Here is a 24,863-nt window from a genome sequence, read left to right on the forward strand (position 1 = left end):
TAATTTAAATGTTATTTTTTCTTAATTGCATTTACACTCATAGTTAAGACACTTGTTATTGCATTTCCTTTAAGTGTCACGCAATGAATGTAGCAAAATTCAATGTGCAATTTGAAAATGCATTCTGAGCCGATCACGTGCCCGTCCCGCCCTGTCAATCACTGCGTGAAGTTGGCCCCGCCCCCAACCCATGCAAAACGTCGGCAAAATAGGCCACATTCACCAAATAGAGTAGACTCGTGTGTTTGTTTGCGCGCGATAAACGTTTATTTTGTGCTGCTTCGGTTTCTTAAATGTTAAAATAATATTTATTGGTCATTCTGAGGTCACTCAGCCCCCCTACCTGCTCCACATTCACCCTGAATAGTCTCGTTTGTTTGTGCCGGTTAAAGTTTCGTGTGCTGCTTCGTTGTTTAAAATATTAGACACTGAATTATAAGACGATGGCGTCACCAGCCCTCGACCTGCTCCACAATCACCCAAAAAAGGCTAGGTCGATGAATTTGACCCGTCAGATTCCGTGACCATGTACATATGTATTCATACCTTATCAATATGCTTTATAAAATGGAAAGGGACTCGCATGTCTGCCTCATATTTTATGATTATACAGCTGAATAAACAGAGATGGTCACACATCACATTCGTCACTTTATTGAACATTACAGTCAGTTATAAATAAATAAAGAGCGGTCACATTTTTCGTATTAATACCGAATACCAACGGAGCTTTGTCGTCATATTATGTGATCTCAGAGTAATAGGCCTATGCATTTGTAAGGAAAAACTATCTCCAACATTGGGTATTACAGTTAATAGTAGGCTAATAATAAAGATAAGCATGTATCAGACAATGATAATATTTTATACAAAACAAAACCATCAACACAGTCCAGCATCAGACAACAGCAGTGCAGCATGAGCATAATGTTGACATGGGTGTCGACGCTTGATAAGGCAGAACAACATCGTACTGGTTCTATCACCTGCAGACGCATAATAATCTTCGGAAACACTACCATTTCTCTGTCCACGCTCCACTTCATCTGCTAGTGAATTTAACGCTCGTATCAGATCTGCCGCCGCCGTGTTTCCTTCCAACAACTCAAAATACGCACCATAGCGTATGTTTACCTGTTGCCGAGCCCCGCCTTCACGCAGTGATTGACAGGGCGGGACGGGCTGAATTTTTGCACATTGAATTTTGCTACATTCATTGCGTGACACATAAAGGAAATGCAATCGCAAGTGTCTTAACTGTGAGTGTAAATGCAATTAAGAAAAAATAACATTTAAATTACAATTTTGCCACAGTTTTTGCTTGAACATGTTAAACATATCTAATAATTTCTGTAATACATTTTAATTTTAATTATGCAACTTATAAAGCGTTAAATTATGGATTCAAATTACATATTAAAACTAGTGTATGAAATGGCAAATGTAAATTTTATAATTGAATTTTCATTTTCATTTTGCACCAAACGTTGCACAAATGTATGGGAAAATTAAAATTGAAATACAGAAATGCATTGCTATTTTACATATTGCATTGTCATTTTGCATATTACATTTCAAATTGAATATTGCTACCCATAAGCTTCCATATCCTCTAGTGGTGGAAATTTTGATTCTTTCCAGAGACTTGTTCATTTTTAGTTCGTTCACCAAAATGATTCGTTCAGATTCGTTCACTGATTCGTTCAGTGACCATTTTTCCATATTACACAAATACGTCAGCATGTGCGGCAAAATGTGTTGTTCAACTAACGTATTTACTTGTTACAAAATAAAAACCGATTTGGCTTCATTAAAAATTGTGCCCTTCTCATTAAATGAATAAAATAAGTCTAAATAAGTGATCAAAGTCATTACTCTTTTTATCTTTTAAATTACACTCTTTCGGATGACCAAAGCAGAAGTGTTTTTTTTATTTGTTTGCATACTAGGCTAGTTAACATTTAATTGTTTGGTCAGAGATTTACACGTTCAAATCTGAGATTGTTAAACGAGGAGTTATGTTCTGTATGTAAAATATGAATATATAAACAAGTGTGCACAGTACGGATACCTGTGCTTTGCATCCGCTTTCTGCTGATTGATGAACTAGATTGACAGAATGGCCGACCTACCCGGTCAACGAACTGGGTATAGCTACCAGTTCATTCAATTCGTTCACGAACGGGAGATCTCTCTCTCGTTCAGACTCAAAACAGAGCGATCTCGGTCAATGATGCCATTATATTCGTTCAGTAGAGTAGAAGCCCGAGCTGAAATGCTATTTGCTGACGTGAGTCACGTGACGCAAATGAGATGGGATGACGTGACGCAAATAATCAATACTGTCATATTTTTTTTATGTTTTACAGTTTTTAAACAAACAAAAGTGCATGACATGACTCAAACATAATGAAATATTTTTTTATTTAAAAGTATGTAACTGTTCAAACATAAAACAACAATAATATAAATAAATAAAACAAAATGCACACAAAACACCAGTGCTTACACTATACGATAGTCAGGTAAAGTGCAATGTATAATACAAAACAGGTAGTGCAAAACTACAAAAGAAGGGCAATATATATATATATATATATATATATATATATATATATATATTTTTTTTTTTTTTTTTTTATTTTTTTTAAACAGTATAAAATATAAGAAAAACAGGTAAAAGTAGTGTAAAGTTAAATCAAGCTAAACACAGTAGTGCAAAAATAATTTGCACTATTACTAAAAACAGCAAGTTAACATTAGTGTAAATATAAACAGTAGTAAACAATAGCTTATCCCCTATTTAAAGTGCAAAAAAACCCAGAGCAGCATGAAAAAAAGACCCTGACATATAAGCAGGTACAAAAACAGGATTATTCAAAGTTGGCATTCAAAAACATCAGCTGTCTGGCCTTAGAGGGGCTGATTCTGCTTCTTTTTTCAGAGATGATCTGTCCCATCTTGCTGAAAACTCTTTCTGATGGAACAGATGTTGCCACAATGCAAAGCCTTCCCAGCATAACTTGGGTCAATCTGGGGTAAATCAGTGCCCGGTTTTGCCACCAGAGTAGTGGGTTGGAGGACCTTGGTTGCAGGGGCTCCTCTGAATACGATCGAATTTCCAAAACAGCTTCTGCTGAAGAACTTGTATTTGTCACAAGACCTGCAACTTGTTCATCGAAATCACCCCACACTAAGCTTTCTTGTGTTTCTTGTGGTGCTGCTGCTGCTGCCTGTTGCTGCTCTGGTTGATGTGCTGAGGAAGATCTCACTCTCCCAGCGGCATTTTTGAGTCTCTGGATGGCTTCATTTGCTGCATGATCATCTGAAAAGGCCTTTTTTTTTTAAATCTTGGGTCTAGTGCAGATGCTTCTGAGAGCAGATGGTGAAATTCCACCTTGTGGAACCTGGTAGCCATGTCTTTGGTAATTGCTTCAAGCATGTCCATTATAGGTTTTCTGAACCCTCCCGATCTCAGGTATCTTGTGCTTATTTTTTGGAGACTCCGTGAAAGCAGGATCACCTTTGAGGCAGTCACATAGCTATAGGGAGCAAAAACAACATTTGAATTTAATAAATACAGTATAATAATCATTAATGAATAATACTAATTTTCCGGCATTACTGTGGCAATAACAATGCCACTTATAATTTATCTTTACATTTTACAGTCTGCAAAAGCTGTTTGCAAAACAGTTTTTTTTGTGTTATGCTAATAGTGTAATAAAAGTAAAATTAAATTATTAAATTAAATTAAATTTGTTATAATAATGATTTTTCTAAGAGTATTGTTACATACCTCTCACCACTGATTTCAACTGTGACCTCTTCAAATGGTTTTAAAACCTCACAGGCCTCTTCCATTTCTTTCCACTCATCCTGTGTCAGAGTTTCCAGTCGAGAATTTACTAGTGCTAGTGTGGTGATGATGGCATCCTTGTTATCAAGAAATCTCCGTAACATATAAAATGTGGAGTTCCATCGTGTTGGGCAGTCCTGTTTCAGTTTTAACTCTGGCAAGCCCATCTGCTGCTGAGTTGCCTTGAGTTTTTCAGCTGCCACTGTGCTTCGGTGCATGTACTCCACAATTGCTTTAATCTTATTCAGTGTATTTTGGATTACATTAAGTCCACCCCTCACAATCAAGTTAACTGTGTGGGCAAAACATGGCAGATGCTTCCATGAGGTTTTGTGAATGGCCAGGGTTATGTTGTGAGCATTGTCAGTGACACAAGCTACTATTTTGTCTGTTATGTTCCACTCTCTGGCAATTCTTAAAAGAGTGTCTGCCAGATTATCTGCAGTGTGTCTTTCAGTAAATTCAAAACAATCTAACAGACATGTCTCCATTTTAAAATTGTCAATGAAGTGGCATGTGACTGACATGAAACCACATGTGGCCCTAGATGTCCAGCAGTCGGTTGTGAGGCAGACAGCCGATGCCTTGCCAACTTTGTCCATAATTTGTTCACGAACCTTTGAAAACATTTCTGGAATTATTGTTTTTGACAGGGTCTGCCTGCTGGGCAAAATATAGGATGGGTTTAAGGCCTTTGTAAATGCTCTGAAACCTCTGTCCTCCACAATGGAAAAAGGTTGCAGATCCAATGCAATCATCCTTGCCAGGTCCTCATCCACTTTCTTTTGTCTTAGTGGGTCAATTGGCCGAGCCACAAAATGTGTTAGGGTGGCCTGTCCTGCTCGTCGTCTGTGTGGGACAGTTGTATGAGATGTGCTGGTAGTGGCAGGTGAGGTAGGAGGAGGTTGAGCAGTACTGGTACTGCTGGATGTTCCAGTATCCTCCACTTGTTCAGTTTCCCTTTGTGTCAGCTGCACAGTTGGATGCTTTACCTTTAGATGCCTCTTAAGGTTAGCTGTAGATCCTCCTTTAAATGACAACTGTGTTTTACAAACTGTACACAAAGCCTGTGTTGGAGACACCTCATTAAAATAATTCCATAATACACTTCTCTTTCTGGTGCCACTCATTTTGAAGTTATCAGATTACCTGATGTAGTTTGAAGATTTTAGTAAAAACTAAAATTTTAAGCTGTCTTTTATTAAATTAAACCATCAGCTTGCACTGACCAGCTTGCACGTCGTCATTATTACGTTTGTCGTTCGAACAACTGGTTCTTTTCATTCACGAACAAGATGTATGTTAACAGTTCATTTGACTCGTTTCGAACAACTGGTTCTTTTCATTCACGAACGACTCGTTCGTGAATGAAAAGAACCAGTTGTTCGAACGACGAACGTAATAATGAGACGAGATGTATGTATGTAACAGTTCATTTGACTCTTTCAAACTCAAAGCAACTCAATGAAGGGCGTATTCGTTCACTAGATTCAACAAATCACATGCTCCGTCCTCGTATCATACTCGAAGGCTATTGGCTCGAGGTTTAGTCATTCTTTGACAGATGAAACGGTCCAGAGCTGCGCATGCGCGCAATAGCGGCGCGCTGCGGTGGAGGGAGGAATTTCAGTGAACGAGAAATATGAGTCAATGGATTACGTGAACGAGAATGATTCGTTCACCTAAAAGATTCGTTCAAAAAGAACGATTCGTTCACGAACGTAACATCACTAATATCCTCTATCCTGCCAGACTCCTAATAACCCACAACGGCACACAGATCTCGTTCATAGATGCCAAAAAAGCAGAGGAATATGCCGAACGCCTCCCGACACCGGGCTCGACTGAAATGAGACAGAAGGACGCATAAACTGATGCAATCACTGCTGATGCGGAGAAACGAGATATTCAGAGAGGTGGTTATGTAACGTTGCTCACTAGTTAGCTTTTATGGCTAGTGCTAGCACAACACTAGCTGTTTCCTTTCCACGTGAGTTAGCGTACACACTTATACATACACACAGCTGATGCCTCACTATCACTGTCTATGCTCACTATCTGACTGTAAAACCACCATTCTCATTAGAAGGATAATTGGAAAATGTTATGTCCTGCCTCATACAGGCCGAGGTTTGCGCTGCTATTTTTTATTTTATTTTATTCCTCTCTCGTTCTCTTTTTTCTGATATCTTATCTAGAGCCCTGACAATTGTTCAGTTAACTTAACGTTAGTTCTTTAAAGTGTGGAAAGGGTTCACTGTTATTGAAAAATATTCATAATGTTATTGCCTGGAGTTACATCTCAGTTACGTTTTTGTTCACATATATTTAAATTTATTTCTACCCCTTTTTTTTATTTTTATTTTTTTATAGAGACGATGCGAATTCCCCCCTGGGGAAAATATGTTTACAGTTTTAATTCTTAGCTAGATATATAGGTATGTGTATGGGTGTGTCACGTGCATGTGTGTGTGTGCGCGTGCGCGTTTTCGTGTGTGTGCGTGCGTGCGTGTGTTTCTGTTCACCCATGGATACGATATCACTATGGCACTTTAATTAATTATATTTTCTTTTCTTCACTAAACTACTTAAACATTTTGTGTAAGTTACCAAGTTATGTGATCACAGATAGGAGCTAGCATCAGGCCACCAGAAGGTGTGGGGAAGTTACTGGTTTGTTTGTTGAACGTACTTCCTTAAGAAGGCTCGCGCCACATTCACTTCGAATTGGCTAGAGTAGTTTTGTTTTCATTTGTCATTATGGGGACTGGACTGACTTTGATAACGGTTGTGGGGGGGATTGGGGTAGAGGGGAGGGGAGGGATAAGAAGACCATTCACTCAAATCCTAAGCATTGACAACTGTACTGCCACAGATACTGCACTGATCACATATTCCAGATGTATGATAGTTTAAACAATCAAACCAGAGGGCTGAAAGGTCTCACATTTTCCAGCTGGAATGTATGCGGAGTAAATAACCCAGTCAAGAGGGGTAAAATTCTGACCCACCTAAAATCACTGACCTCAGACATTATGTTCCTACAGGAAACTCATCTGAAGAATGGCTAATGAAATACGTTCATTAATAACACTAATGTACTGGATATATGGAGAGTGATGAACCCTACAGGCAGGGACTACTCATTTTATTCACCTGTACATAACTCCTATAGTAGGATAGACTACTTCCTGGTGGACGCCAAACTCACACCGTCTCCATTAAATGCTAAATATCACAGCATAGTGATTTCAGACCACAGCCCACTCACCTTTTCGGTGTGTTTAGATCATGTAGATAAGCCACACGCCTCTTGGAAACTGAACGCGCATCTACTCACTGAAAATAAATTTTGCGAATACTTAAAAGACCAGATTTCCCTATACTTTGAAATGAACGACAACCCTGATACCTCCCCCTCCATCCTCTGGGAAGCATTCAAGGCTTATATAAGAGGCTGTATCATCTCGTTTGAAGCTTCTAGGCGAAAAGTAAATAAGACTAAATTAAAAGAATTAGGAGATCAAATTAAAATACTTGATATAGAAAACGCGCACTCCCCCTCTATTATATTACACAGGAAAATAGCAACACTTAAGTATGAATATAACAAAATTATCTCTGCAAAACTAAGTAAAGCATTCCTCTATACGAGGCAAAAATATTTTGAATTTGGTGACAAACCAAACAAACTATTGGCTAGACAACTTAGAAAAATGGAAAACGACAGAACAATACACAAGATAAAAGCCCACGATAATACAATACTTACTAAGCCTAAAGATATCAATGACAGGTTTCTTGAATTTTATACTGATTTGTATACCTCAAAGACCACTTCAGACTCTGTAACTATTAATGCATTTTTAGATAAATGTGAACTTCCCAGACTGAGCGAGGAAGATTGTGATTCCTTGAACTCTGACCTCACAATTGTAGAGGTTCGGAGCGCCATTGCCTCCCTAAAGAGTAATAAGGCGCCTGGTCCTGATGGACTTTCAGGGGAACTATACAAAGCATTCAGTGAGAATTTATCCCCATACCTGTTGAAATTATACGAACATGCTCAGATGCAGGGTAATTTACCCCCCACCTTAACTGAGGCTGTGATCACATTAATTCACAAAAAAGGGAAGGACTCACAGGAAGTAGGCGCTTATCGTCCTATTTCCCTCCTTAATGTCGATGGGAAATTATTTGCAAAGATATTAGCTAACAGGCTGAATCCTTTATTGGGAAAGCTAGTTCATATGGACCAGACGGGTTTCATACCAAATAGGAGTGCTAATTTTAATCTTAGACGCCTTTTCAATATTATGTATACAAAGAGAGGCCCACCCACTGATCTTGTCATACTTGCACTTGACGCCGAGAAGGCATTTGACCAGATTGAGTGGTGTTACTTATTTGAAGTTCTTAATAGGTTCAATTTTGGAAATAAATTCCTGTCACTAATCAAACTCATTTACAAGAATCCTACGGCTCAAATCCTAACGAACCGGACAATATCCTCCCCGTTTAGCTTACATAGAGGGACAAGGCAGGGGTGTCCACTATCCCCTTTAATTTTTGCGTTGGCTATCGAACCTTTAGCCCAATGTATTAGAATGGAACCCCAGATTTATGGTTACTCCACCAAAGACACAAATAATAAGATATCATTATACGCAGATGACATCCTTTTATATATAACGAGGCCTCAAATTACCATCCCTAATCTTCTCGACAAAATCAACCTGTTTGGGACCTTTTCGGGTTATCGTATTAATTGGTCAAAAAGCGTTTTAATGCCGGTCCAAATGAGTGACTTAACACACCTAGATCACTTTCCATTTACATTCTCTCCAGACAGATTTACCTATTTGGGGATAGAAGTGACAAAACAGTATTCATCTCTATTCCAGGCAAACTTCCCCCCTCTAATAGAGCGATTAAAGACTAGAATATCATTCTGGGACACGCTCCCAATTTCTTTAATTGGGAGAATTAATGTTATAAAGATGATTTTCCTCCCGCAATTGCTATATCTTTTTCAAAACATCCCAATGTTTCTAAAAAAATCTTTTTTTAAAAACTTAGATTCTAAGAGACTTAGACACACTATCCGCTGAGACCCATATGTAGCCCCCAGATTTATTAGGTCTTGCGCTAGGTTAATAAAACCTCTTCCAGCAACCGTATGAAACGACCTAATATCCCGACAGCAAAACTCCACACATTTTTCGGTTCCATTGGATTGTACAGAAGCTGGCACTGACTTGGCTGTTGGAGATAAAAGTGTGAAAGAGATGAGTGTGTGTTGTTACTAGCGGCTAGGCCTGCTGTTGGACGAGTGCATCCACGATCAGTGTGTCGCTGTAGAGAAGATGTTCCTGTCTTTTTGCTGTCGTACGCCAAGACGGCTTCGCAAGCTCTACGCCAGGGGTCTCCAACACGTCGCTCGCGAGCTACCAGTAGCTCGTGGCCTGATTGGAGGTAGCTTGCCGAGGGTCGTTCACATATCGCGTCTTTTGCACGCTCAAGTTCGTTATTTCAAATAATTGAAGTGACGTGCTCATTTTTTCCAGGCGCAGCGAGTCAACATGAAGGATGGGAATGCACCCAAACACTACGGGTGTTTGTTTTTTTTTCTCCGTAAATAAATCTTGTAGCAGAGCTACAGCAAGCGTTTTTCGGTGGTGGAAATCCTAGCGATTAAAACTTCTTTGTCGTTGTGGAGAGCGCAGTGCATGGCTGCATAGCAACGACAGATGCCACTGGAAAATCGGACCAAATTTTACCAAAATCGGACCAAATAATCCTATGTTAATAATAAAAGATAAGCTAATGTGCATTGTAAATGTCAGTAATTTATCTTTTTTGACTCATTCTTTTTATAAAACTGATTTAAAGGCTGAAATATGCAAGGTTTATCTTTTTATAAAAACTTTTTTGTCAAAACTGTTTATTTGTTATTTGCTGGTTTTCGACATAAAACTTGGTGAATTGATTTTATTGCGTAGTATTAGTACTTTTTGAACAGGATTCTGTGATAACCGGGATCATTTTTGTCACTATAATCATGAAATGAAATTTTCATGCCATTTCATCTCTAGTTATCATGCACTATAAAATCAACTATAATTATGTGTTTTTACAGTATAATATGCAAAGTACAAATTTCTATTTTTTTTTTTTAAATCTCTGATTCTGTTCTTTTCTCTGACATTTAAGGGTGACATATATAGGCCTACAAACACTATTTTAGGTCTAAAACCCTTTGGATAGTTGTTAATATGAGAGTTATGAGACATTATTTAAGATATTTAAGTATTGTATTACATGAGTAGAGTAGCTCTCGGCCACTTTCGTTTTTAAAAACTAGCTCTCAAATGAAAAAAGGTTGGAGACCCCTGTACGTAACCGTGGGCGCTTTATTGGTTGAAACGACACGATCATAATTCTTCCAGAATGTAGCTTTTCCTGCATCATTTGGAACTATAATAAGTTTTCCCTCAGTCATTTTTTACATTTATACATATATAAAGCCTGTATAGTTTTTCTTAGTTACAAACCCAAACCCTGTTGGCAACCATACATTTCCTAAAGACATAAGCACTTAAAATATTAAGAGGAATAAACTGGACTAAAAACACATGTAAACCAATTAAAACTCTATTATACATAAAATCATTGTACTGAATAGAGCACAAAGTCACCTTTATTTATATAGCGTTTTTTACAACACAGATTGTTTCAAAGCATCTTACATTGATAACAGGAAAATAATGCAACCAAGTTTGTTCCAGCGTGTTTGTTTAAGTGTCCCCAAATAAGCAAGGCAGTGGCAAGGAACCAAAACTCCATCAGTGACAGAATGGAGAACAGAAAGCTTGGCAGAACCTGTCACATCCACCGTCTGTCTTCCTCATCTGTCTCTGCACTACACTCCCCAGAATCCTCCTTGGCGCACACCTGCACTCACTCTCCTCTAAGTAGTTATCACCGTCACCTGGATCCCATTACCAGCTCACCTTTATATGCAGCACTCAGTCACTCACTCTTTGTCTGGTCTCGTCAATACGTTGATTCATGACACACAGACCCTCTACATTACCTACCTGCATACTCACCGTTGATCCCGATCTTCTTCAGCCTGTCTTCATTCTGTCTTCAGAGTATCTTCATCATCTGCATCTGCATCTGTAAGAGAGAGATAGACTTGGTTATCATTCAGTTAAGCTTCATCTGATTATCTACTTCCTGTTTACTCACCTTGCACGCTGTATCCGATCCATTCTGCTATTAAAATATCAAACCTACCATCTTGTCTGCTTCGTTTGTACGAAACCTGACAGAACCCAGGCTCAGTCGCTCAGTTCTCCTCCGGCCGCTCAGCTGTGAGATTTAGACCCGCAGAAAAGAGAGCAACATTTAAGTGTTTGAAATGCACAAAGAAAAATAAAGGTTTTCAAAGATTTACATGCACTGCAAATAATTTTATCAACTTTATTTTTTAGCCTTAAGAAGACTTTTTTGCAATCTTTTACATTTTTTAATAACTTAGCAAACACTATCACACTCCTGCAGGTGATCGGTGTGAAGGGAAAAAAGACCAAATAAGCAGATAAAAAAAAAATCTACAAAAAACAAGGAACTCCCGCACACTATCAGTTGCAAATGAGTATCAACATTTTATTAGCAACGTTTCATTCTCACGACCTTCATCAGGCATGATGTTCCGGCCAGCAGGAGTATCGCGCAGCCTTTCCAAAGAGGGAATTTAACAAAAACTGTTTCAGTTTTCTCCAGTTGCTAACACACTGATCCCGGATTTCCACCAACTGCGGAACGGCTGCGGATCGGCTCCGTGCTCCGCCGACCTTCAATACCCACCAGGTCCTGATTTGTTGTGAATGGCTGCGGCCGTGACTGACAGCTGAAGTCACGAGGACACACGAGATATAAGTGCTGAGTTGCTGCGGAGCTCTCCGGCATCCGGCAGAAACAGAAGCTCTGCGTATCTGCGTACGTGAATTCACGTTTGACCGCGCGATATAAGTGCTGAATTGCTGGGACGGAGTCGGATCCGCAGCCGTTCCGCAGTCAGTGAAAATACACACATCGACTTTAATGGAAACCTATTGACTCCGCAGCCGATCCGCAGTTGGTGGAAATTGCCCGTAAAATGACATGAACAGCACAATTATTTAAACTGACACACAGAGAGCAAAACCTCTTCTCAAGTCTCCAAAATTCTAAACACATTTTCTGCTTTACACACATTTTGCAATTCAAAATGGCACTTTTTAAACTCACTGAACACAGTTCTCTGCATAACACACAACAATCTGACATAAAGTCACATGATTGCCATTTCAAAACACTGCCATTCAAAATGACACTCCATGATCTGATTGGCCGATACATGTGTCACCTGACCAAACACCTCAATGGTTAATTGTTAACGCTTCAATCTTTTTCAGTTTACTGTTTTTTTGTGAGCATATTTGTGTTCAGTCCAGTGTAAATATTTCAGCTGTGCATATGTTGCACTGACTTGTCTGGTGAAAAATAAAAAAATAAATGTTTCAACAGCATGTGTGTGTCTCTGCAAATATTTCTGTGCATGTGAACAATCTGAAGAATTTTCTACAATTTGAACTATTTTAGTATTATGGCAAAGCATACTAAAGATGAGAGTGCTCTTCATTACGCCCAACAGTGTGTAGTTGGTTAGACAAAAATCTGCTAATATGAATTAAGTGTGTGCCATTTCGTGCAAAAGTTTGATTTTGATAATGCTATATGTAGTTTTGTTTGCAGTGCTTCATTCTGCAGGATATATTGGGTATTTTGCAGTTTGGGTGTGTGGTTTTGTGAATTGTGAAAAGTATTTTGATAAAACCAGCCTAGTTTGCAAAATTGTGTGTTAGCAATTGGAAAAAAACATAAGTTCATTTCATTCTGTTCATCACGGGAGAACTGAAAGATGATCTGCTCTTCAGCGCCTCCTGGTGTGTGTGAGGAGTGATGACAGTAATAACACACTGATTACTCTCTCGCGCCCCCTGTGGACACAGCGGGAACTACAGGTGACTGACAGGAACTACTCTGAAGCTGCGATTAATATAGTGCAAAATTATTAAATTTATTAAATATTATATAGGAATTAAATATTAGCCTAGCCAGCATGGTTACTGTCAGAATAATAAAGAAATACATATTTTTACAGATACATTTTATAAACAGTGACATGCTGCATAACAACTTAAATATTGTATCTTATTACAATCAAAAAATAAATGGAGCAGTGTCTTCCTCAGTCTTACAGAATACGTAATAAAACAGAGTATGAAGAGGAGAAGGTTATATCAAAGATCATAACACTTGAAGGCTTACAGAAACTGGCCTAACAGAACTTGCAGAGCTCCAATCTAAATTAAACAGTATTTATAAACACAAAGCTGAAGGCTCCTGTGTTCGTTCGAGAAGGAAACGGCTAGAACAAGGAGAACAGAGCTCTGATTATTTCTTAAAAATGGAAAAACACATCTCTAGGAATCTTACTATTAGTTTGCAGCAAATTAATGGCATTTTGACAGATAATTCTAAGGAAATTGCCTCTTTTTGTAATAATTTTTGAGAACTTTTCTTCAGCCTTCCTTTTCTTTCAGTCATTAAACACAGACTCAATCTGGATTCATGCCAAAAAGACACATAGCAAACAATATCATACTTTTTATAGATTTATTAGACTAAAGTGAATTAGTTAATAATTACTGTTTTTTTTTTTTTTTTTTTTTTTACAAAGCTTTTTACTCTCTCGAACACAAGTTTATTTTTCTATCTCTCCAAAAGCTTGGGTTTGGTGACCCATTCTGCAAATTTATAAGAACTCTTTATAATAATGCAACTGTTCCATTAACCTTGAATCAGGAACCTCGTCTAGATTTCAAGAGTCAAGAGGAGTTGGTCAGGGTTGCCCTGTAACCCCTTATTTATTTCTTATGGCTGCACAACTTCTTTCCTCCTTTACCTCATCTAGGCTGCCGCTATCATGTCCCTGACATGTGTTTGTGTCTAATTCTCAAGCTTTACCGGATTTCTGAGGTCTCCGGTCTAACTGGGTGTTACCGACCCATTCTATAAATGTGTTTATATGGGGTGCGTCTGTTTTTCCTTCAACACTTCTAAAAAGGAAAAAATAATTGACTTACCACAAAAGCTGAAGGAAGAGAAGAAGATCAAACCTCTTGTTGGTTGAAAAACCCCAATATTTTCCCCTGAAAAGACGCCTGAGTTGTGAGATCACGTCGGGGTCACCACTTTATAAGGCCCTGCCCAATCAGTCCAACGCCAGCTTCTGATAAGCGGGAGAAGGTTTACTGCGTGTTACTGTCTTTACAGCGTTCAGCTAATTAATTTAAATACCTCTTTGTTTCATCTGACTCCAAAAATAAAAAGGTTTACTTGATGTTTGTTAATCATTAAATTTAGGTGAATGTTTGATTATTCTATTTACCGCTTTATTGAAATTACACCCGTTCATCCGGATTCCAGTAACACTTCGAGTCTCACACCGGCCGGGTATACGATCTCATAATCACAAGCTCGTCAGTCTCGGCCATTAGACAGAGGTGATAGACTAATATCCTAGATGGCCGTACTCCACTTTGCTCATTCTAGAATATATTATTTAGTCCCCATAGATCTGAACACACTTAATTAAGGTAAGATTATATCTAACCAGAGGTCACGACCCTTACCATAGAACCAAGCTGACCAACTTACTGTAACTCCTACTAATGGTAACTCTGTATAATCATGCTGTGATTTCCGTTGTACACTTAGTTAGACTAATACTATACAATAATCAGTGCTTGAGGCTCACTCTATATAGATTGGTCTAACAACACTCTGTCGTTCTAAACAGAAAACCCATTATTAGCCTCTGCAGTCTAAGTATACATTGAATAATGCCGATGTGTTAGTCGGATCTCTAAAGCTTCAGTCGGTGTGCTCCTCTGCTCCACCCAAGCTGATTCCAGTCCGCTTACTAACCTGAGCGCAGAACTGTGGTGTTATGGACTTAACGTAATCTACTAGAGTTAATAATTTCAGAGTAAGTCAGAATAAATCCAATTGTAACAATTTATTATTAGTCAGGTAAATGTATCATGCCAATTACATAATCAATTCAAAGATAATCAATACAATAACATAAAATGCTAAAGAGATAAAGAGTAAAAGATGCATACCTGACATTAGAAAAATACATAATGCTGAGCGTCTGAGGACAGTCAGTATTACGGGCTGATCTCGCTACTAAATCTTGAAGCATTTTTCTTCAAATGCATGCTTTCTTCTAAGCATTTGACCAAGACAAAACATCCCCTAATGTGGGGAATGAACTTACAATAGGAATTTGCATTGACTAGCGTTATAGACATAGGGAGTTCACTCTTTGTCGAGGAACAGGAGGAAGTTTGGATGAAGGACCCTGGGAAACAGTGCACACCCAGTAAGCAAAGCATCTCTAAACCCTTATTACCATTTGGTTTACTTCTGTGGAGATGAGACCGTTGTACCAGTCGCACTGAGAGACTTTAAATGATACCAAACATGACTGTTAATTCACTTGTATTGACAGAGAACATTATAATTTTTACATAATCTTTTCAAATGTGAAGGAAGGACAGAAGGGACAGAAGCGTTCCCGCACCTTCACTCTGTGGGGTGTGGAGACAAACGGCAGTGTGTGTTTGTGTTGTCCATATCTCAGGAGATCAGAGGATCTGAGGTTCTGTTTGTCTGACTCCTCTTATTTATTCCTGAGGCTGCACAACTTCTTTCCTCCGTTCTTTCAAGTAGTCATCTGCAAGGTATTACTACAACAAACATATACTTATTAGTCAGCTAGCTGACGACACTACCCTGTTTTTAAAAGATGAATCTCAGATTGTGATTTCCATCCAATGCATTCATTTTTCTCTAAAGCATCCGGTTTAAATCTAAATCTTAGTAAATGTGAGCTGTCAAAACCTGTCCTTCTCTTTACGGTATTCCAGTTCAGTCACAGGAGACCTATCGGAGTGTATCCATATGTAAGGATGATAAAGACAGATGCAGACTGACCTTGGACCCAGTTGTTGTGAAAGCTAAAAGGAAACTAATTTCATTGGTACAGAGATATTTATCTCTGAGAGGATGAACCCTTATTGCTAAAGCTGAGGGCGTCTCGAGAATGACTTACCCTGCTCTCTCCTATATGTGGATAAATCTGCATGTGCAGATATTGACAGAATGCTATTTGACTTTCTGAGGAATCATAAGAGGCAGTGTGTTTCTTCCTCCTCTTACTATCAACCTAGTGGAGTCATGGGCGGACAAAGACTCAAAAATACCTAGGTCCATCCTCCTGAAGGGATACTGCAATTGGATTGAGGGGTATATCCACAATGTTGAAGGTAAAATCTACTTTTTTCGGCTTTCTTGTGCGGTTAGTTTAGCGAGCTGACAGAGCTAATATTGCCGAATCGGGCTAGTAAAATTATGCTGAAAGTATGTACTGATTGTATATGTGATGACAATATTAGCCAATTCAAAAACAGTTAACTGTAGTATTTGATGTATGTGATACCTGTGGTTTACAGTGAAGAGAAACGAAGCAGGCTGTAGTGTTAGGGCACTCGATGCGAAAGAACGAGGTATCTTACACCATGAAGGTATTCTGTATTTTTGTTTGCAATTTTCTGCAACCTCCATGTTCAGGATGGTTCATATGAAGTTCAAGGTTTTAATTCGTTTTTTCAACCTTTTGTGTTGGTTCATACTAAATACCAGGTGTTTCGGGTATAACGAGTCATTACAGACTGTACAGGTGATATGAATGTAGGTTTATTGATATGGATAAGTGATTGTTCCAATGTGAGTACATTGTTTATACAAGTATTAGTATAAGTAAGTTACTGGAAAAAAAACTGGTTAACCGTTTTTTTTCCCTCCACTTATTAGTTTAACTAATATAAATGCATGTACTTGTAGCCAATACATTTAAACAAACACGTTCAGTATAATGTAATTTATTTATAAACCATTTCCAGGGATGTAAACAATAGCAACAGGCTGACATTTCCTGTTTTACTATTTTAATTTCTCCATTAAAATTGTAAAAAGTTCCACATTTGGATAATAACGTTATGTCGTGTTAATGTTGGTTAGAACTGAAGTGTCTCCAACTGTTGTTTGGAAAACAAACAGGAAATGTTCATGGGTTAGTATAGTGGCATCAGAATTTTATTAGTAGCCTAAGTCATTACTCTGAAAAACACTGGTATTTGGCAAGTCCTGAAATGTTTCAAGAATCCCCCCCTTCAGTGATAATACTGACTTTGTTACTAACAATGTTTTTTGCTGTTTTTTTTGCAGGTGGATCTGTCTTCAGAAAGCCCATATATCCAAGACACCCACTGCCACCCACTGCACTTGTAAAGCAGGATTGGGAAACTGCAACCACTTACTGGGACTACTGTACACACTGGCTCACTACCTAAAAATGGGGCACAAATCTGTACCGCCCAGAACAAGTAAAACCTCTTTGCCTCAAACATGGCATGTGCCATCAAGAACATTAGGACTGAAGCCAAAGTCAATCAGCAGAGTATCAATTTCCAAAGTAAAACCAACAAAAGCAAATCCCCAAAGAGTTAATCGGACGAGTGCTGGAATTCTCCCAAATGTTTATTGCACTATGTCTGTGTGATGTTTAAATGTACCCCTTCAGGGACTACCACCGCGTGTAATCGCAGTGGGAACGCCTCCAGCATAGTGCATCTGAAGCATGAATGAAATCAGTCAATGGCGAGACGGAACGTAGTAGGCGGGTGACATCACCGACCAGGGGCTCGTTCTTCGTACGTCGCTAACTCAGTTAGCTGGATTTGATTGTTGACGATTTGGCTTGATCTTGGATTGTTTGGTTCTTCGACGCTCATCCTGGACTTGCTGTCATAGCAACAGGTGCGCAATCTTAAACCTGCTCGGGAGCAGGCTTATTTCATGTAAACAGGATTAGATCCCGGCTTCATAAGCGGAGCTGATACGGGAAGTCCAGCGCAGCGCGATAGTGCACTTTCTGAGATATATATTTTTTTTTCTCGTGACTCGTGAGATTGTCGTTTACATTATTAATTTGTTGGAAACGCACATTTATTTTCGACTTGTCGGAGTCGGGCTTTAACTACAGCATAAACTGTACCCTAAGATTATTTGCGAGTGGCTCTTTCCTTTACACTATTGGAGATGCGGAGAACTTGATGGAAAGTGCTGTCTGTTAACCTGGCACTTTTAGGTTTAAAAAACAGTTTTAGGTTTTTTTGTGGCATTTCCAAGCCACTGAAGACCCAATGTTGTAAAGCAGTTTTTTTTTAAAGCAGTTTTTTTATGCTATAATATTTTTTTCTATGAGGATCATGCAATCATGACCATGCTGATTACAGTAGCCTATATGCCACTCAGGCTTAAAGGGATATACTCCACTTTAAAAATCTGTCATCATATAGCCTACTCACCCTCATGTTGTTTCAAACCTGTATGCATTTCTTTCTTCTGCTGAACAGGAAGGAAGATATTTAGAAGAATGTCAGTAACCAGACAGTTTCTGGTCTCATTGACTTCCATAGTAGGAAAAAATATATACTATGGAAGTCAATGAGACCAGAAACTGTCTGGTTACTGATATTCTTCTAAATATCTTCCTTTGTTCAGCAGAAGAAAGAAATTCATAAAGGATTGAAACAACATGAGGGTATATGATGACAGAATTTTCATTTTAAAGTGGAGGCTGCCAACAAGGCCTCAATGAAGGGGATTATGTGAACAGAAAGGGGGTTCACAATGTAAATGTGCAGCCCAGTTACTATTGTGATTCTTAATATTCCAGATTATATCAAATAAAAAAAAAAGGCATTTGACTAAAATCTTTCATATCACAATTGTGAAAGAAAAATGGCCAGGATCTGTGCATGACTTAAGAATTTTCAGAGATTCACATTTATGCACATTATTTGAAAGTGGTAAGAAAAGTTCCACAATTAAATATCAAGCTCACTGTATTACATACACTTATGCTGATCCTAACAGAACTGCATTTGTTCATAGGTGATTATGACATGTTCCTGCAGACAGGTGTTTTATGACCCCATTCCCTGACCCAAACCAGTTACAGTGCAGCTCTAGCCAGGACAAGGGCACACAATGAAATGAACTTTGGCTAAAGGGAGGATTTCAGTGTCTGAAGAAGTCTGAGGGTTGCACACCTGTAGGGCCTGTGACATTGCTGCATGTGCCATATAAAAAAAAAACACTTTTCATTAAATGTTTAATAAAAGACACATATGCTTAGTTCCTTGAGTTTTATTTCAATTGTTCTTTGTAAAGAAAAGCCAGTGGTCAAGTGCCTGCAACAAGAGATATTAGACACATGCCTCATGCAACAAATAAAAAGGAGAAGTTGGCTATACACTGCCCGCCTGTAGGCCTATGTCTCCTCTGTCTGTGCAGACTCTTCTGTAGGCCTTTCTGTAGATGTGGAATCCTACAACTTATATTGCAGCCATAAAGCATACAAGTATAAATTAAGTAAAGTTATGTATGCACTTGCAGGTAGGCTAGTTCCTCCATATGACAGTTATCTGAGAGGGTTTATTCACTGTCCAGTGCAATGGAAACAAATGGACATTACAAAGTCTTATACTTTCTTTCCTTTGGAAAGTTATAAAATGTCCACTTACTGCACATATTTCAGCCACTATACTTTCTTGGGAACAGATACAAGTGTTGGTGTATTATGTAAAAGTGCACAAAAGAGGAAAACACAATGTCATTACAATGAACTACACTGGGGAAAAATGTGATCAATCACTAATGGCAAAATATTTTTACATAAACATAAGTTTATCAGTTTTCACTTTCACAAGTCAAAGCAATTCATCATTACTCAAGATTTAACAGTTGAAATGACTATACAGCCTTAATTTAATGCAGCAAAAATTAATTTACAGTGTAAGACTAAGATCTTTTCTTTTTTTCTCAGCCTTTTTCTTGGTTGCTTTTATAAACAGAACACCATTTATTTAACAGTGCCTTTTATAAAAGAGACTATAATATAACTAAAAATTTCCATAATGTAGAATATTTTTGTACTTCACTTTTATTAGTTCCCATGTTCTAGTGTGGTGACTCTTACATTACAATGAACAAAGTAATTATGCAATTATTAAAATACAAAAATATAGGTGATATTAAGTAATAAAAACATGTATGGCCACTTCTAACGGATTTAAATTGTCTGCTACTTTTTGCCAGCCGTCTCTCCTGGCTTTTGCAGACTTTGAGGTGTTCCCTGGCGTTTTGATTAAACATTAAAATTCCGAATAAACTTCGACTAAAAGTTCTTGCTCTGCTGAGGAGAAAAACTGAGCGCGCTCTTTGGCCATGCTGAGCAGCCAATAGCAGCGTTGCTGATCAATGTTTCTACGATCGATACATATCCCCTTTTAAACCAGCGCATGAACGCGCAATTATCTCAGATAACACAATCCAGCTATACTAATCATAAACAACAGGTGAGTTCGAAGAACCCAATTAGCCGGATCATGATTAGCACGATGATATCATCTTGGATGTGTCATTTGATCTCGGATGTAATAAGCAACGTACGAAGAACGAGCCCCAGGAAACTATAAAGCACCCCTGAAAACACAACAGCTTGTAACCACCCAAAGTTTGGTTACTGTTTTTTTTGTAGTACCACTACTCTGCAGTAGGGGGCTCTATGTGTCATGCTCCCTTGTATATAGCCATGTGGGAGAAGAAGTCAGGTTATGGTGTGGAGAGGGAAGCATGGTTCTTCTCTCTTAGTTCACCCAATCTGTTTAGAGTCCAGGGGCTCGTTCTTCGTACGTTGCTTATTACATCCGAGATCAAATGACACATCCAAGATGATATCATCGTGCTAATCATGATCCGGCTAATTGGGTTCTTCGAACTCACCTGTTGTTTATGATTAGTATAGCTGGATTGAGTTATCTGAGATAACTGCGCGTTCATGCGCTGGTTTAAAAGGGGATATGTATCGATCGTAGAAACATTGATCAGCAACGCTGCTATTGGCTGCTCAGCGTGGCCAAAGAGCGCGCTCAGTTTTTCTCCTCAGCAGAGCAAGAATTAATAGTCGAAGTTTATTCGGAATTTTAATGTTTAATCAAAACGCCAGGGAACACCTCAAAGTCTGCAAAAGCCAGGAGAGACGGCTGGCAAAAAGTAGCAGACAATTTAAATCCGTTAGAAGTGGCCATACATGTTTTTATTACTTAATATCACCTATATTTTTGTATTTTAATAATTGCATAATTACTTTGTTCATTGTAATGTAAGAGTCACCACACTAGAACATGGGAACAAATAAAAGTGAAGTACAAAAATATTCTACATTATGATAATTTTTTGTTATATTATAGTCTCTTTTATAAAAGGCACTGTTAAATAAATGGTGTTCTGTTTATAAAAGCAACCAAGAAAAAGGCTGAGAAAAAAAGAAAAGATCTTAGTCTTACACTGTAAATTAATTTTTGCTGCATTAAATTAAGGCTGTATAGTCATTTCAACTGTTAAATCTTGAGTAATGATGAATTGCTTTGACTTGTGAAAGTGAAAACTGATAAACTTATGTTTATGTAAAAATATTTTGCCATGAGTTATTGATCACATTTTTCCCCAGTGTAGTTCATTGTAATGACATTGTGTTTTCCTCTTTTGTGCACTTTTACATACACCAACACTTGTATCTGTTCCCAAGAAAGTGGTGGCTGAAATATGTGCAGTAAGTGGACATTTTCTAACTTTCCAAAGGAAAGAAAGTATAAGACTTATAATGTCCATTTGTTTCCATTGCACTGGACAGTGAATAAACCCTCTCAGATAACTGTCATATGGAGGAACTAGCCTACCTGCAAGTGCATAAATAACTTTACTTAATTTATACTTGTATGCTTTATGGCTGCAATATAAGTTGCAGGATTCCACATCTACAGAAAGGCCTACAGAAGAGTCTGCACAGACAGAGGACACATAGGCCTACAGGTGGGCAGTGAATAGCCAACTTTTCCTTTTTATTTGTTGCATGAGGCATGTGTCTAATATCTCTTGTTGCAGGCACTTGATCACTGGCTTTTCTTTACAAAGAACAATTGAAATAAAACTCAAGGAACTAAGCATATGTGTCTTTTATTAAACATTTAATGAAAAGTGTTTTTTTTTTATATGGCACATGCAGCAATGTCACAGGCCCTACAGGTGTGCAACCCTCAGACTTCTTCAGACACTGAAATCCTCCCTTTAGCCAAAGTTCATTTCATTGTGTGCCCTTGTCCTGGCTAGAGCTGCATTGTAACTGGTTTGGGTCAGGGAATGGGGTCATAAAACACCTGTCTGCAGGAACATGTCATAATCACCTATGAACAAATGCAGTTCTGTTAGGATCAGCATAAGTGTATGTAATACAGTGAGCTTGATATTTAATTGTGGAACTTTCCTTACCACTTTCAAATAATGTGCATAAATGTGAATCTCTGAAAATTCTTAAGTCATGCACAGATCCTGGCCATTTTTCTTTCACAATTGTGATATGAAAGATTTTAGTCAAATGCCTTTTTTTTTTATTTGATATAATCTGGAATATTAAGAATCACAATAGTAACTGGGCTGCACATTTACATTGTGAACCCCCTTTCTGTTCACATAATCCCCTTCATTGAGGCCTTGTTGGCAGCCTCCACTTTAAAATGAAAATTCTGTCATCATATACCCTCATGTTGTTTCAATCCTTTATGAATTTCTTTCTTCTGCTGAACAAAGGAAGATATTTAGAAGAATATCAGTAACCAGACAGTTTCTGGTCTCATTGACTTCCATAGTATATATTTTTTCCTACTATGGAAGTCAATGAGACCAGAAACTGTCTGGTTACTGACATTCTTCTAAATATCTTCCTTCCTGTTCAGCAGAAGAAAGAAATGCATACAGGTTTGAAACAACATGAGGATGAGTAGGCTATATGATGACAGATTTTTAAAGTGGAGTATATCCCTTTAAGCCTGAGTGGCATATAGGCTACTGTAATCAGCATGGTCATGATTGCATGATCCTCATAGAAAAAAATATTATAGCATAAAAAAACTGCTTTAAAAAAAACTGCTTTACAACATTGGGTCTTCAGTGGCTTGGAAATGCCACAAAAAAACCTAAAACTGTTTTTTAAACCTAAAAGCGCCAGGTTAACTCTGAACGACACGACAGACAGCACTTTCCATCAAGTTCTCCGCATCTCCAATAGTGTAAAGGAAAGAGCCACTCGCAAATAATCTTAGGGTACAGTTTATGCTGTAGTTAAAGCCCGACTCCGACAAGTCGAAAATAAATGTGCGTTTCCAACAAATTAATAATGTAAACGACAATCTCACGAGTCACGAGAAAAAAAATATATATCTCAGAAAGTGCACTATCGCGCTGCGCTGGACTTCCCGTATCAGCTCCGCTTATGAAGCCGGGATCTAATCCTGTTTACATGAAATAAGCCTGCTCCCGAGCAGGTTTAAGATTGCGCACCTGTTGCTATGACAGCAAGTCCAGGATGAGCGTCGAAGAACCAAACAATCCAAGATCAAGCCAAATCGTCAACAATCAAATCCAGCTAACTGAGTTAGCGACGTACGAAGAACGAGCCCCAGGTTGAGGAACTATTGTTTCAAGCTCAATCATGTAAGTGTTTATCTTTGTCTGATTTATGTCATCTGTGGTTATTTCCTGTGTAAGCTGTATTTAGTTTGTTGGGTTTTACGGTTTGAAACCAGCGTGTTAATGCTAGTTTGTATGTTTTGTTTGTAGAAGGACTCTTTGAGTATCATCTATTGTCCTTTTTGTCAATGAGGCTCAAGATTGAAGTTCGAATAGGAACATGAATTCCAAATGGACAGGGGCATCCAAGCCCGACTGCGTTCATTTGGGATTTGGAGTCATTGTGGATGGTTATTAATTGCTGCTTCACCTCAGTCACGGGACTATTATTCTATTCCTCTCCATCACTGCAAATGGAACAATTGATACTAAGACACAAAACATTGGATGAACTCTGGATCACAGGACAATGAAGAACTAATGTTATCAGTTCTTATTACATGGCTTGGCTGAATTCCAATGTAGAATGCGGTCTGTTATTTCTTTATAACAGACCGCTGCGAAGTATAACAGACCATTGCCATGAAAAACAGCGCGTTGCTATGGACGCGGAACGGACTATTTTCTTTGGCGGAAGCAATACAATCGTTTTTAAATCAATAAACTCCTTTTTAAATCAATAATTCGTGTCAAATTATTTATTTATTTTGTAGGTAGCCATGTAATAAGCGGGATAATGTATAGAGAGGCGGTCGTTATAGCGAATAACAAGCCCTTCAGGCTGTCAAGACCCCTCCGCTTCGCGTCGGGGTCTCGTTCAGCCTGTCGGGCTTGTTATTCGCTATAACAACCGCCTCTCTATACATTATCCCTTACTTATTACTATTGCTACTCATCAATGACAGCATTGCTTTTGTGTGAATCTTTGGGGTTTATATTATTGTATATTGAGTGTTTGCTGGGTGGTGTCTATACTTGTATGAGTCATCTGATATAAATTGAAAGCATTTCTATTGGTGTGTTGAGGTTTATCTTTGAGCTGTGTTGGATTACATTTTTATTAAATGTTTAATATAGTTTTTCCACTGCAATAGTATCTAAACTGATAAAATTGAGTAGACTGATTTCAGGTGATTATTGAGTCTCCAGCAAGAGTCTCCATTCCTGCCAGACCTGTTTTCTCTATTGTGTTTCAAATGAGTCAGATCACTTGATTCTCACCTTTCGGAGCCCAGACGTTGAATCGTTAGGTTGATTGACTTTCACCTTTTGTCTTTAATGGCTCTGG

The 24,863-nt window shown here is 38.3% G+C and overlaps 1 long non-coding RNA gene across 1 annotated transcript; it reads left to right on the forward strand.

The window, feature by feature from the left end:
• The first annotated feature begins 20,692 nt into the window (after window positions 1–20,692).
• Window positions 20,693–24,041, forward strand: LOC307173318. The gene is made up of 3 exons (XR_013823823.1): window positions 20,693–20,792; window positions 23,635–23,659; window positions 23,786–24,041. It is a non-coding gene; the product is annotated as an uncharacterized lncRNA (long non-coding RNA).
• Window positions 24,042–24,863: the final 822 nt, after the last annotated feature.

This window comes from Squalius cephalus (assembly GCF_949319135.1).
Source record: "Squalius cephalus genome assembly, chromosome: 16".
Taxonomy (NCBI): Eukaryota; Metazoa; Chordata; class Actinopteri; order Cypriniformes; family Leuciscidae; genus Squalius; species Squalius cephalus.